General features: G+C 46.4%; 1 pseudogene; it reads left to right on the forward strand.

Moving 5' to 3' along the window:
* The first annotated feature begins 1,071 nt into the window (after positions 1–1,071).
* On the forward strand, positions 1,072–1,460 carry LOC146866052 (NHP2-like protein 1 pseudogene; annotated as a pseudogene).
* The last annotated feature ends 10,206 nt before the right edge of the window (positions 1,461–11,666 follow it).

Below are 11,666 nucleotides of genomic sequence, written 5' to 3' on the forward strand. Positions count from 1 at the left end.
AGCCCAACATTACACAGGGAAGATAATCTGGGTCTTAGAAAAAACGCTATTGTCCTGCATTGAGATAGGCTAATGGGGAACCTAAACACCAACATATCATCTACCCCCGCTGTATGACTCTAACATGGAGGGAGTGGTGCGGTGAGGGAGGAGGACTGCGCAGTGCCTCTTGTAGGTGGGGAAAACTCCAATGAAGACCCTTTTTAGCAGTTATTCTTAACTGGTTGATACACCACTGGGGGCTATCGTCAGGGGAGCCTCGCCTTATCCACAAGCAAATGTATGCTGCGCACTATGACAGAGAAATAAGACTAGCTGCGTGGACAATGACAATACTTAAAGCATTTTTTATCGATAGACATACACAAAGTATACGTCGCAGGCTGTTGCCTTGTTGTAGGACTGTTTAGCTCTGTCATGAAACCGAGTTGCAAACATGGCATCTGCAAACGTTCACCAATGACATTTATTGTATACGAATCAGCACTGTATGAACCAGCTCAATCATGCTGCATAGAAGACTGTACAATGTGCACTCCTGTGATTTGTGATGCCATCTACAATTCATGCTGCCATTGATAAAGCTGTATAAGTAACGTATAAGCTACGCCTATCTGAAAAACAATAATATAGATTTTTTTATTTTTTTTAAATCGAGGAATCTGAGTCTGGGATTCTCGGGGACATATTTTTGGAATCTGCAGTTTCACATCAAAACCATGTTGGGTGAGCAAAAACGTTCTTGCTTATTTTCAACATAATCTCAGGAGACAGTGAATTTGACTTGAAGATAGAGGTATGTGTGTCTCTCCAATTCTTTTCAGAAAGTGTCGGAGTCATCAATGCACATAAGGTTTTAGCTTTCTCAGCATAATGTGGCAAGTATGATCTTCCAAAGTTCAAACACCCCATCAGGGCTTGCAAATTCCTCTGTAAAATAGAACACTTCCGAAAAAAAGCTGGGACAGTCACTGACCCGCTCTGCGCAATTCAAGAACACATTAAGATATGCAATCTTAGATTTACAAAAGTTTATTGTATATCCATATTGTTCTATGAAAATCCATATTGCTCCGTGAAGCTCCAGTCGGGCCGAGAGGGACGTGCTGCAGTCATGACTGAACCTGAAGTGAACCCCAAGGCCTATCCTTTAGGAGATGCCCAGCTCACCAAGACGCGTCTGGACCTGGTACAACAAGCTGCCAACTACAAGCAGTTGCGCAAGGGAGCCAACGAAGCCACGAAAACCCTGAACCGAGGCGTTGCTGAATTCATTGTGATGGCAGCTGGAGATCATTTTGCATCTGCCGTTGTTGTGTGAAGACCAGAATGTGCCGTACGTCTTTGTGCGCTCCCAGCAGAGCCTGTGGTGTGTCACGGCCCTCACAATTAAGGAGGGCTCCCAGCTCAAACCACAGATTCAGTCTGTACAGCAAGCCATTGAGAGGCTGCTTGTGTAGAGTTGTTCCTCACTTAGCGCCTCACTGTACCACATCCTTCATTGGCTAAAGACTTCTAGCTTATCCCTGCACAAAGGATTTTTTTATTTTTTGAGGGAAAGCTTATTGCTTTTGTTTTTCCAAACTTTTTTTTTAATTGCTCAATGATTGGTTGTCCTGCATTTGTTCCAAAAATACTTACTTGACATGTTTTAAAGTTTGTTTTGAGCATTGTTGTGGAACACAGCTACCTTGATGGCTAAGCTGTTCCATGAAATCTGTGTTGAATGTCCGACACTGTTCATGTGTTTTGCCAGCTGATGTAACGGGTAGCAACTACTGCCTGTAAACATCTGTATACTGATTAATCAATGGTATAGTTTTATAATAAAACTGTGGTGTCTGAAAAAAAAAAGAATATCCATATTTTGTTCACATTATGTAAGTACTCTTTTAAATTGTCTATGATGTATATTTCATTGATGTACGACAACACATAAGTATCTTTTTGTGAGATCTCCATAACTCGAGCCCCAAAGAGCTCGAGGCTATTCTTATACCTTCGGGATGATCTCATATAAGCATACACGATTCTACTGGTTAACTAATGTGTTAGATACTGTGATTCAGGTGCTATATTTTCACTAAAGAATCTATTTGAGATACCTAAAGTTATTTTGTATTTTTCCTAACTAAATTCGTCATCAGTCCAGTACTGTGAGCGTTCTGCACCACATATGTATGTGTGTGTACAATAAAATATTTGAAGCCTGGAACTATTCTATAGGAATTGTCTGGTTTGAGGACTGGCAAAGGAATAATGTTCATCGTTGAGTGACAAGGCACAATCTCACCCTGATACTACAATTGATCTAGGATGGCCCCTATGTCGGGCTTTGTCTTTAATGGACTTTGAGCCAGCACTTGTGGCTCGACCCGTAGAAGAACCACATGTGGTACTTTATCCCACCCCACTTAATTTCTCTATGATGCAGGAGCGTGTTTTAAAGCCCACTCACATGCATTTTGTTCCTGAGACCCTCATGTACTAAAAAGAAAAATGCTTTCAGTCTTGCCTTCACGCTAAGAGGTGGATCCCTTATAAAGGATGATGGAGGCCAATCATCCTCAGACATGATATTGCTATATCCATCCGATAAGGATAACCATAATACAGCTTGTATTGAGCACAGTTGATCCCACTCTATCAGTAATTCTACATTATGAACCCTTTCAGGAGAGCTGACATATCCATTAGGTGTTTCTACCTGAATGTATTCTTTAGCTGACGTCATCACCAGATGTTCTTTGAGTCTGGTTGTTGGGCTGGGCCCTTTCAGCAGGGTCACCCCAGATTCCTGCCTTCCTTTGCTGAACCCACTTTTGTTGTCTTTTATGAATCTGCACATTTTATTCTTGCTAACCAGTGGTAAAGCGCCTGTGCTCTCTCTCCTAAGCTTGATAAAATTGGTGTACACGCAAATGGTATTGGTACATTTAATTTACTTATTAGTTCCTAGTAAACAGGACTACATGTTCCCAGGGCCTGTAAATTAAATGATACTGGTGTGCCACCCCCTTAAGTAGCGGTCTAAAACTTGTCTCAGGCCTGCTTCTGCAGCTTGTAGTGCAGTTTTAAACTGCCAGTTCGACCTGGTAAAACACACCTTTTGCCAGGCCTAAACCTTCTTTTTTGAGATGTATCATTTGCCCGTAAGACAGGCCTTAGCAACTCACAGGACAGGGTACATAGTATTCAAAAAGTGAGACATGTGTACTTATGTTTTACATGTCCTGGCAGTGAAAAAACACCCAAAGTAGTTTTTATTTGCATCAAGGCTACATCTCCCCAAGACAAATATTGGGTTGCCTGAATAAACGTAATAAGTGATAGCTTCAGTTTGATAACCAATAGATAAATACATCTTCCAAATAATTCAATTTGTAATTTAGAATCCTCTTTGATGGTAAAGTTGGATTTTAAGTTACCAATCTTTAAAAAACAGTTTCATATAGTTGGCAAAATGTATCTTTCTGCCAGTGTCTGGGGACACATGGCTGTTAATGGCTCTTCTGTGGTGTGATGGCACGCAGGGAAGAAAGGGGCATCAGGTGTGGGGAAGGGTGTTACCCTTCTGGGCAGGGTGGCCTGTGTGTTGTACTCAGCCATTTATGAGCTTCAAAGGGTAGCCTGAGGGCTGTGCCCACCCCCTTCCTGTCATCTGAAGCTGGCTGCTCTGTCACTGGCAAATACAGGTAACACTCAGGCCTGTCAGTTCTGTTTTACTCTAGAAAGCTAGAAGACAGGTGAAGGGACACAACTGACTAGAACCAGTTTAGGGGCAAACAAACTGAGGGACCCCCCACACACAGTATGCCACTGGGTCTAAAAGTGACACTCTTAGAACCTATCATCAAAACTCTCCTGGACCTGAGGAAGATTCAGAAGAAGGATTGCACTGCTGTCTGAAGAAGGAAGACTGGACCTGCTTGCCTTGAACTAAGGATCCTCAGAATTGACTCCAAGGGTCATTTGGCTGACCTCCTGTTTGAGCTACAAGGACACAGCAAGCTTCCAAAGGCCTGCCCTGTAAATGCCTTGTTGACCAGTACCAACTGGACCTGCCTGAGCCCAGCTCCTGGCCCTTTGCTAGAGTGAGTCCTGAATCCCAATAGGTGCATCATCAGGTCCTGAATCCCTGGCTGGTATCAGATGTACCCCTCCTACTTCAAAATGGCAAAAGCCAAACTACAGGTTAAAATCCATAAATGTTGGGCTCTTCGTGACTACAAGCAAATCCTATGCATCAGCAACGACCACCAGGGTCTCCCGCCAACATAAACCTCCAATGGCAACCTGCTCTTCGCGCCAACAGCAACCGCCCACGTCTTCTGCCAACACGAAGCTCCAGCAGCGACCTGCTCTTCGCAGGGGCAACAAACTCCTTGCAGCTCCTGCCAATGCTAATCTCTGTATTAGAACTGGGGGTCTCTAGATGGCAGAGGTAGGTAACTTTGACCAAATAGGGACCCTTGCTTCTACTTCAGAGAAAGGGTATTACACTACTGGATTACCCCTGCTCACCCCCTTGGTAGCTTGGCACGAGCAGACAGGCTTATCTCAGAGGCAGTGTGTAAAGCATTTGTGAACACATACAGTAATACAGTGACAACACTACAGATGGACACCACACAGGTTGTATTATAAAAATAAGTATTCTTTATATAGACTTATATGTTGAAGTTTAGACGTGCACCAGCCTGTAGTGGATAAAGGGTAAGTGGGTTGTCGTGTGCCTCGGAGGTATCACTCTCTGAGCCAGGGAGTGTTATGAAACAGGATCCAACAAGCGTTATCTACCACAAGATAACGTCCCTCTGGGCACAAATATAGACTTATCACAAGACCATTAACGACAAAAATCCACAATACTGTAATCAATAATAATTCTTCAAGATGGTAGAAATAGTTAAAAAATAGGTTATTCACTTAAAAGCAGTCTTTAGCAACAGATAACCCCAACTGGAGTTATCACGATGTCAAGGTCAAAGAAATCTCAAAGTACGGCGCCGACCGCGAGGTGCGCGGCGTCGGGCCCGGAGTCAAAACAGACTCCCAAAAAACAGTACCTTGGAAAAGCGAGAACAAAGACAGCTCACGGCGTTGGGGAGGTGCGGCGCAGTTAGCGTGGCAGCGTCGGTTCCTTGCTTTGGGGGAGTTGATGCGTCGGGACCTGGATGCTTGCACAGGCAGGGGAGGCGTCGGTTCCTGACCGGAGAGGAGGTGACATCATGATGGCGCCGAAACCATGGTTCCGTACAATGTCACGATGTTGATGGATTCTTGACCACCCTCGTCGACGATCGGCTCTGCGATGATGTTGGCTTCGGAGTCGATGAGGCACAGCAGCAGGTGTCAGGCTGGCGTTGCAAGTCGGCGCAGTGCTCACGGCTATGGCAGGCTTACGATGTCGTTTGCTGGCGTCGATGTAGCATAGCGGCTGGCGTCGGGTCTACGTTGCAAGTCAGAGCAGCGCTCACGGCTTCGATGCAGAAGACGCCGTCGCTCGCCGACGTCAGTGTTGCAAAATTCCTTCTGTAGCAGCTAGAACAGCAAGTTCCAGATGCAGGCAAACAGAAGGGGTGAAGTCTGGTATCCATGAGACTTCGGTCAGGAGGCAAGCTCATATCAAGCCCTTGTACTAATATTCTTCAAGATGATGAAAGTTCTTTAAAAGTTCCTTCTCCTCTCCTTGGCACTGAAGACACCATTGTAGGCCAACCAAGCAATACAGCACACTGGCAGGGGGGCAGTCCAACTCCTACAGCTTCCTTTGGTACTTCTCCTTGGCAGAGATTCGTCTTGTTGTTCCAGAAGTGATCTAAAGTATTCGGGTCTAGACCCCAATATTTATACGAGCAAATCCTTTGTCTCTGAAGGCAGCGAGGCCTGTACCTAGTCCAAACCAGTTCTGTGCAGTCCTGGAGCACTTTGCTTACAGGACTCCTTCTTTCCTTTGACAGTGTGGGCCAGGGACATCAGGCGAACCACAGGAGGTGAAGCCAGCATTGTGAAAGGCATGCACAGCCCTATTCAGACCCAGGTGCTATCTCCTCCCCCCACTCTACATGCAGATAGGTCTATTCAGCCCTGTGCTGACTCACCCTGTCTCTTGGAATCCCCCAGTCTGAGTCACTCACAAAACCAGACACACAATACACAAGCTAGCAGAAGCAGGCTGGACGGTTAGGTAAGAAGATACCTACTTTCTACAAGTGGATTTTTCAAACAAAGAATGTTAAAACCAACTTTACTAAAAGATCTATTTTATCATTCTGAGTTCAGGCATACTAAACTCGAATTTCTACCATGTTCCCGGGGTCAGTTAGGATTATAAGGTGTTATAATCAAACTGCCCATTCTGACCTATGAGGACTGGTAGCCTTGCAATAGTGAAAAACTAAAATGGCTGTAATTCACTATTAGGACATGCCACACACACCAGGGCATGTCTTACCTTATACTTACAATGCAGTCTGCACTTGGGCCTACCTTAGGGGTGTCTGACATGAAGAAAAGGGAAGGTTTAGGGACTGGTAAATGGGTGCACTTACCAAGTCAGTATGGCAGTACAAGACTGCACTCAGGCTCTGCAATGGCAGGCCTGAGACACACTTTACAAGCTGCTTTTGTGGGTGGCACAACCAGTGCTGCAAGCCTACCAGCAGAATTTGATTTACAAGCCCTGGGCACACATGGTGCACTATACTAGGGTCTGACAAGTAAATCAAATAACACAATCATTGAGTCACTAACCAATACATCAATTTAACATAGAGAGCATATGCACTTTAGCACTGATCAGCAGTGGTAAAGTGCCCGGAGTCATAAAACAGCCAACAGCAGGTCAGAAAAAATACAGGAGGAAGGCATAAAGTTCAGGGATGACCCTGCAAAAAGGGCCAAGTCCAACACTCTGGCTCAGGTTCCTCACGTAGACTGTGTGAGAAGGTAAACTCTTCACATGGACAAACCTGGTCCCTGTATCTGACCCACACTCCATCCCAGTCGACCTGAACTTTTGACTTTGACTCAGTCCAGCATTACCACATAACCGTGAGTAGCACTTTGTGCTTTTTGATGCTACTTTTGGCTGATGATTTAATAAATTCATAACTGCGATCCTACTATTGTATTTTTGTGGTTTTGGTGTAATTTTATTAATTATAATTTAGTCTATTTTTCTGAATTGGTTTATGAATTTTCTTGAGTTGTTTTGCCACTTTATTACTGTTTGAGTGTTGCATATATACCATCCATGTTGCTTCTGAGTTAAAACCTGACTACTTTGTGCGAAGCTAACAGAGGGTTAATCACAGGTTTATTTAGTGACTTTTGTGATTCACCCTGACAAGGATTGTGCTTAGTAGTTGAGTGTGGCTCCCACCCCTCTCAACTATTCACTCTATTTCTTACACTGGTAAACTATAATTTCTCCCACTGCACTGTACAGAAATGTTACTGACTGTAGGAGAGTAGGATCTGCTTCACATGTTTACCCCTACTTTTTGCTGGTGTTTCACTGTTTTTCGACTTTAGTCTGGCTGGGACCCTGCTAATCAGGGCCCCAACCTAGCTGCTTCCTCTCTAAAAAGATTCCATGTACTTTAGGTACATTTCAGATTAGATATGGAGTGCCCTTTTAAGTCCCTAGTATATGGTATACTATGTACCCAGGGCATAGGTACCACAGAGGCCTTCCAGGGGCTGAAGCATGTATTATGCCACCCCTGGAAAGCCACCCTAAATGACACCACAGGTCTGGTACTGCAGCCTGAGTAAGGTGGTGCATGCACCCCTTACTGAGATATAGGTTCACTATATCTCACCATATACTGCACATACAAACCTATCAGTCACCCCTATGGCAGGCCTTAACAATCCTGAAGGCAGGGTGCTTGGTTATCTGTGAGGGGGTGCCCAGGCATGACCTGAGCCCCTCTGCAGACTTCGGAATCTCTTCTCCGGGGTTGTCAGTAGTGCAGCCTGACCATATACTCTTAAGTGCATTATAACCAAACGATAAATGCTAACTTTGGACTGGCTGCACGGAAACATGTTGTGTTTGGTGTCACACACCTTGGAATCATACCACCACACCAGTAACTGGTGTGGGAGTATGATCCCACCCTTCTAGAGGGAGAGACATGACAGCACTGGTGTTGGACTTGGCCCTTTTTGCAGGGTCATCCCTGAACTTTTTGCCTTCCTCCTATATTTTCTCTGACCTGTTGTTGGCTGTTTTATGACTCTGGGCACTTTACCACTGCTGATCAGTGCTAAAGTGCATATGCTCTCCCTATTGTAATTTATTGTACGAATTAGTGATTCCATGATTGGTTGGTTTGGTTTACCTGTCAGACACTAGTACAGTGCACCAGGAGTGCCCAGGGCTTTTAAATCCAAATGCTGCTGGTGGGCTTGCAGCACTGGTTGTGCCACCCACAGAAGCAGCCTGTAAAAATGTGTCTAAGGTCTGCCATTGCAGAGCCTGCATGCAGTCTGGTACTGTCATGCTGACTGGGCAAGTATACCCACATGCCAGTCCCTAAACCTTCCCTTTTCTTCATATCAGACACCCCTATGGTAGGCCCAAAGGCAGGGTGCATTGTAAGGATAGAGTAGGACATGCCCTGATGTGTGTGGCATGTTCTAATAGTGAATTACAGCCATTTTCGACTTTCACTATTGCAAGGCTACCTGTTCTCCATAGGCCAGAATGGGCAGTGTGGTTATTACATCTTGTAATCCTAACTGACTCAGGGAACATGGTAGAAATTCGAATTTAGTATGCCTGAACTCAGAATGATAAAATACATCTTTTAGTGAAGTTGGTTTTAACATACCGTGTTTGAAAATGCCACTTTTAGAAAGTAGGTATTTTCTTGTCTAACCATTCAAACCTGCCTCTGCTAGGTTGTTTATTCCTTGTCTGGAGTTTGAGTGACAGGGCTGGGGAATTCCAGGAGATAGGGTGAGTCCGCCCAGTGGGGAATATAGAGATCTGCATCTAGATGGGAGGGAGGAGTTGCACCTGGTACCTGAATAGGACAGTGCCTGCCCCCCACAGTGCTGGCTCCACCCCCTGAGGTGCGTCTGATGTCTCTGCCCTGCATGGCGAAAGGAAAGAAGGAGTCATGTAAACAGAGTGCTCCAGAACTGGTTTGGACTGGGCAAAGGCCCTTCTGCCTTCAGAGGACAAAGGATTTCTTGGTATAAATATTGGGACCCTGATCCCAAGAAATTAGATCACTTTGGGAAAACAAGAAGAACCTCTGCTGAGGGGGGAACCAGAAGAAGCTGAGGGGGAAACTATCCCTGAACCTGGGGGATTGGCCTGCAGTGGTTGCCTTACTGACAAAGAGAGGAGAAAGGAACTTTGTGTGTACTTTACCCCAACTTGCGAAGGATCTCCAAGGGCTTGGAAAAGAGCTTGCCTCCTGCTGAAGTCTCAGGAACAACAGACTTCACCCCCCAGCTCCCAAGAGTTCTTTGTAAGTGCCTGCTGCTGTTGTTGGGCCTTCTGAGGGACTGCATGTCGCAAGGAGATGGAAGCGCGACGCAAGAAGGAGAAGCGTACCGCCATCGGAGCTGTTGTTGTCGCATCTCGTATAGTGTGTCGCCGCTGCAGCATTGCATCGAGCGGAAGCGTCTCGCATCATCCAGGAAGTGTCTCGCAACGCCGAAGAAGCGTGTCGCCATCGCAGCCATCGTAGCTGACGCATTGCACTGCATCAAGAGAAGAGTCTCGCATCGAGGAAGAAGCGTGTCACCATCGCAGCCATCGTAGTTATCGCATTGCACCGCATCAAGAAAAGCGCCTCGCATCCACGGAGAAGCGTGCCGCCGTCGGAGCTGCTGTCGTCGCATCGCGTAAAGGGGTGTCGCCGCAGCAGCATCGCATCGAGCGGAAGCGTCTCGCAACATCGGAGAAGAGTGCCACTGCCAAGGCCGCTGTCGTCGCATCGCGTAAAGTGTGTCGCCGCTGCAGCAGAAGCATCGAGTCGAGTCTACTCGTAACATCTGAGAAGCGTGCCGCATCTGGAAGATCTTCACGTCTTTATTTCTTTGCACCAAAATCTTCATCGCATCAAAATCGTTGCAACACTTTCATTGCCCTGCGTGTCGCATCTAAAGGGTACATTGACTTAAAGAGTCGCATTTAAGAACTTAAGAAAACTAAGCAAAATCCTACCATCTAAAGTAACAGTATTGTGTGCTTTTGTCGTTTAATGGTCTTGTGATAAATCTATATAAAGAATACTTATTTTTGATATAAAACCTGTGTGGTGTCCATCTGTTGTGTTGTCACTTCGTTACTGTATGTGTTCACAAATGCTTTACACACTGCCTCTGAGATAAGCCTGTCTGCTCGTGCCAAGCTACCAAGGCGGTGAGCAGGGGTTATTTTAGGAGTGTACCCTCCTACCCTGACTAGACGAGAGGGTCCCTATTTGTCACAAGTGCATACCTGTGCCAACTAGAAACCCCCAAGTCTAACAACTGGTATACCCGGTAGAAACTTAATAGAGCCCTGGCATCACAAAATGGATGCTGCAGCCACAGATACGGCTCGGGCCTCCTGCTGCTGACCCAAACTCCAGCAGGGGAGGCCTGGACAATAGGTTTCCTGTCACAGGGAGGTGTGACCACCTCCCAGACAGGCTTATGTGTATTGGGCCTGGGTGGGAGCACTCTCTGAGTGCTTTGTAGTCCTGCTCTGGGGGCACATTTGGTGTCCCTGTGCATAGTCCAGCTCAAACCGGTTCAGGGGCTTCCAGCCCCTGCTCTGGCGTGAAACTGGACAAAGGAAATGGGTGTAGCCACCCCTCTTTCCAAACCCTCCCATAGGTGGGTCCCCAGAGTATGTCCAACCCCCTACCTTAGTATTAGTATGGGACCCCTGTCCTTAAGACTTTAGATTACCCTGGACGAAACTCTGAAGCTGAATCCTGGACCTTCAACGCTCTGCTCAAGACCAGAGGACTGAAGAAATCTCCCTTGGGGTCAAGGAGTGACTCCCCTGCTTGGCAGGCACCAACGTCTGCATTATCGAATCTCCCGCCGGACTATGAAGTATTTGCTGCCCAGGAAGAGGATTTCCAGACATCTCAGAGGCCGACCCGAGTCCCCAGCAAAGCTGAGACCCGCAGCCCTAGTGAGTAGCGTGGAACCGGAACTCCTGGTCACCGTGCATTTATGCAAGTACATTGACTTCTCGACGTCTCTTGAAGTTGTGCTTGGGCTGACTTGTAGCCCCTACCTCAAGCACTGAATCCACTGAAGATTGTTGGCCTGGTCATTCCGAGTGACCCATGGGCCACCATTTTGTGTTTCATCTTGAGGTCCCTTTGCAATATCTGGTCCGTTGACTGGTGGGTCCCTGAGGGGGTAACTTTGTATTTCCTTGGGCTTTCCTGGTTGCTCCAGGCGTGCCCCGACTCCCTACCAAGTGGTGAGTCTCACAGACCTTGCCGGTCTGTACCGAAGCATCTTTCTTGTTTCTGCGTTGGTTGCTGTTGCCAAGGCTTGTTGTGTCCAATCCAGGCACCAATGCTGCAGTACTCAACATCCTTTGTGGGGCAGCTCTAATCCAGCTCCTGGTCATCCTCGACGCCTCCTGGTCCTGGTGGCAGAAGAGTCAAGCTTCACCTCTTTCACCTGAA

This window comes from Triturus cristatus, chromosome 2_1 (assembly GCF_964204655.1).
Source record: "Triturus cristatus chromosome 2_1, aTriCri1.1, whole genome shotgun sequence".
NCBI lineage: Eukaryota > Metazoa > Chordata > Amphibia > Caudata > Salamandridae > Triturus > Triturus cristatus.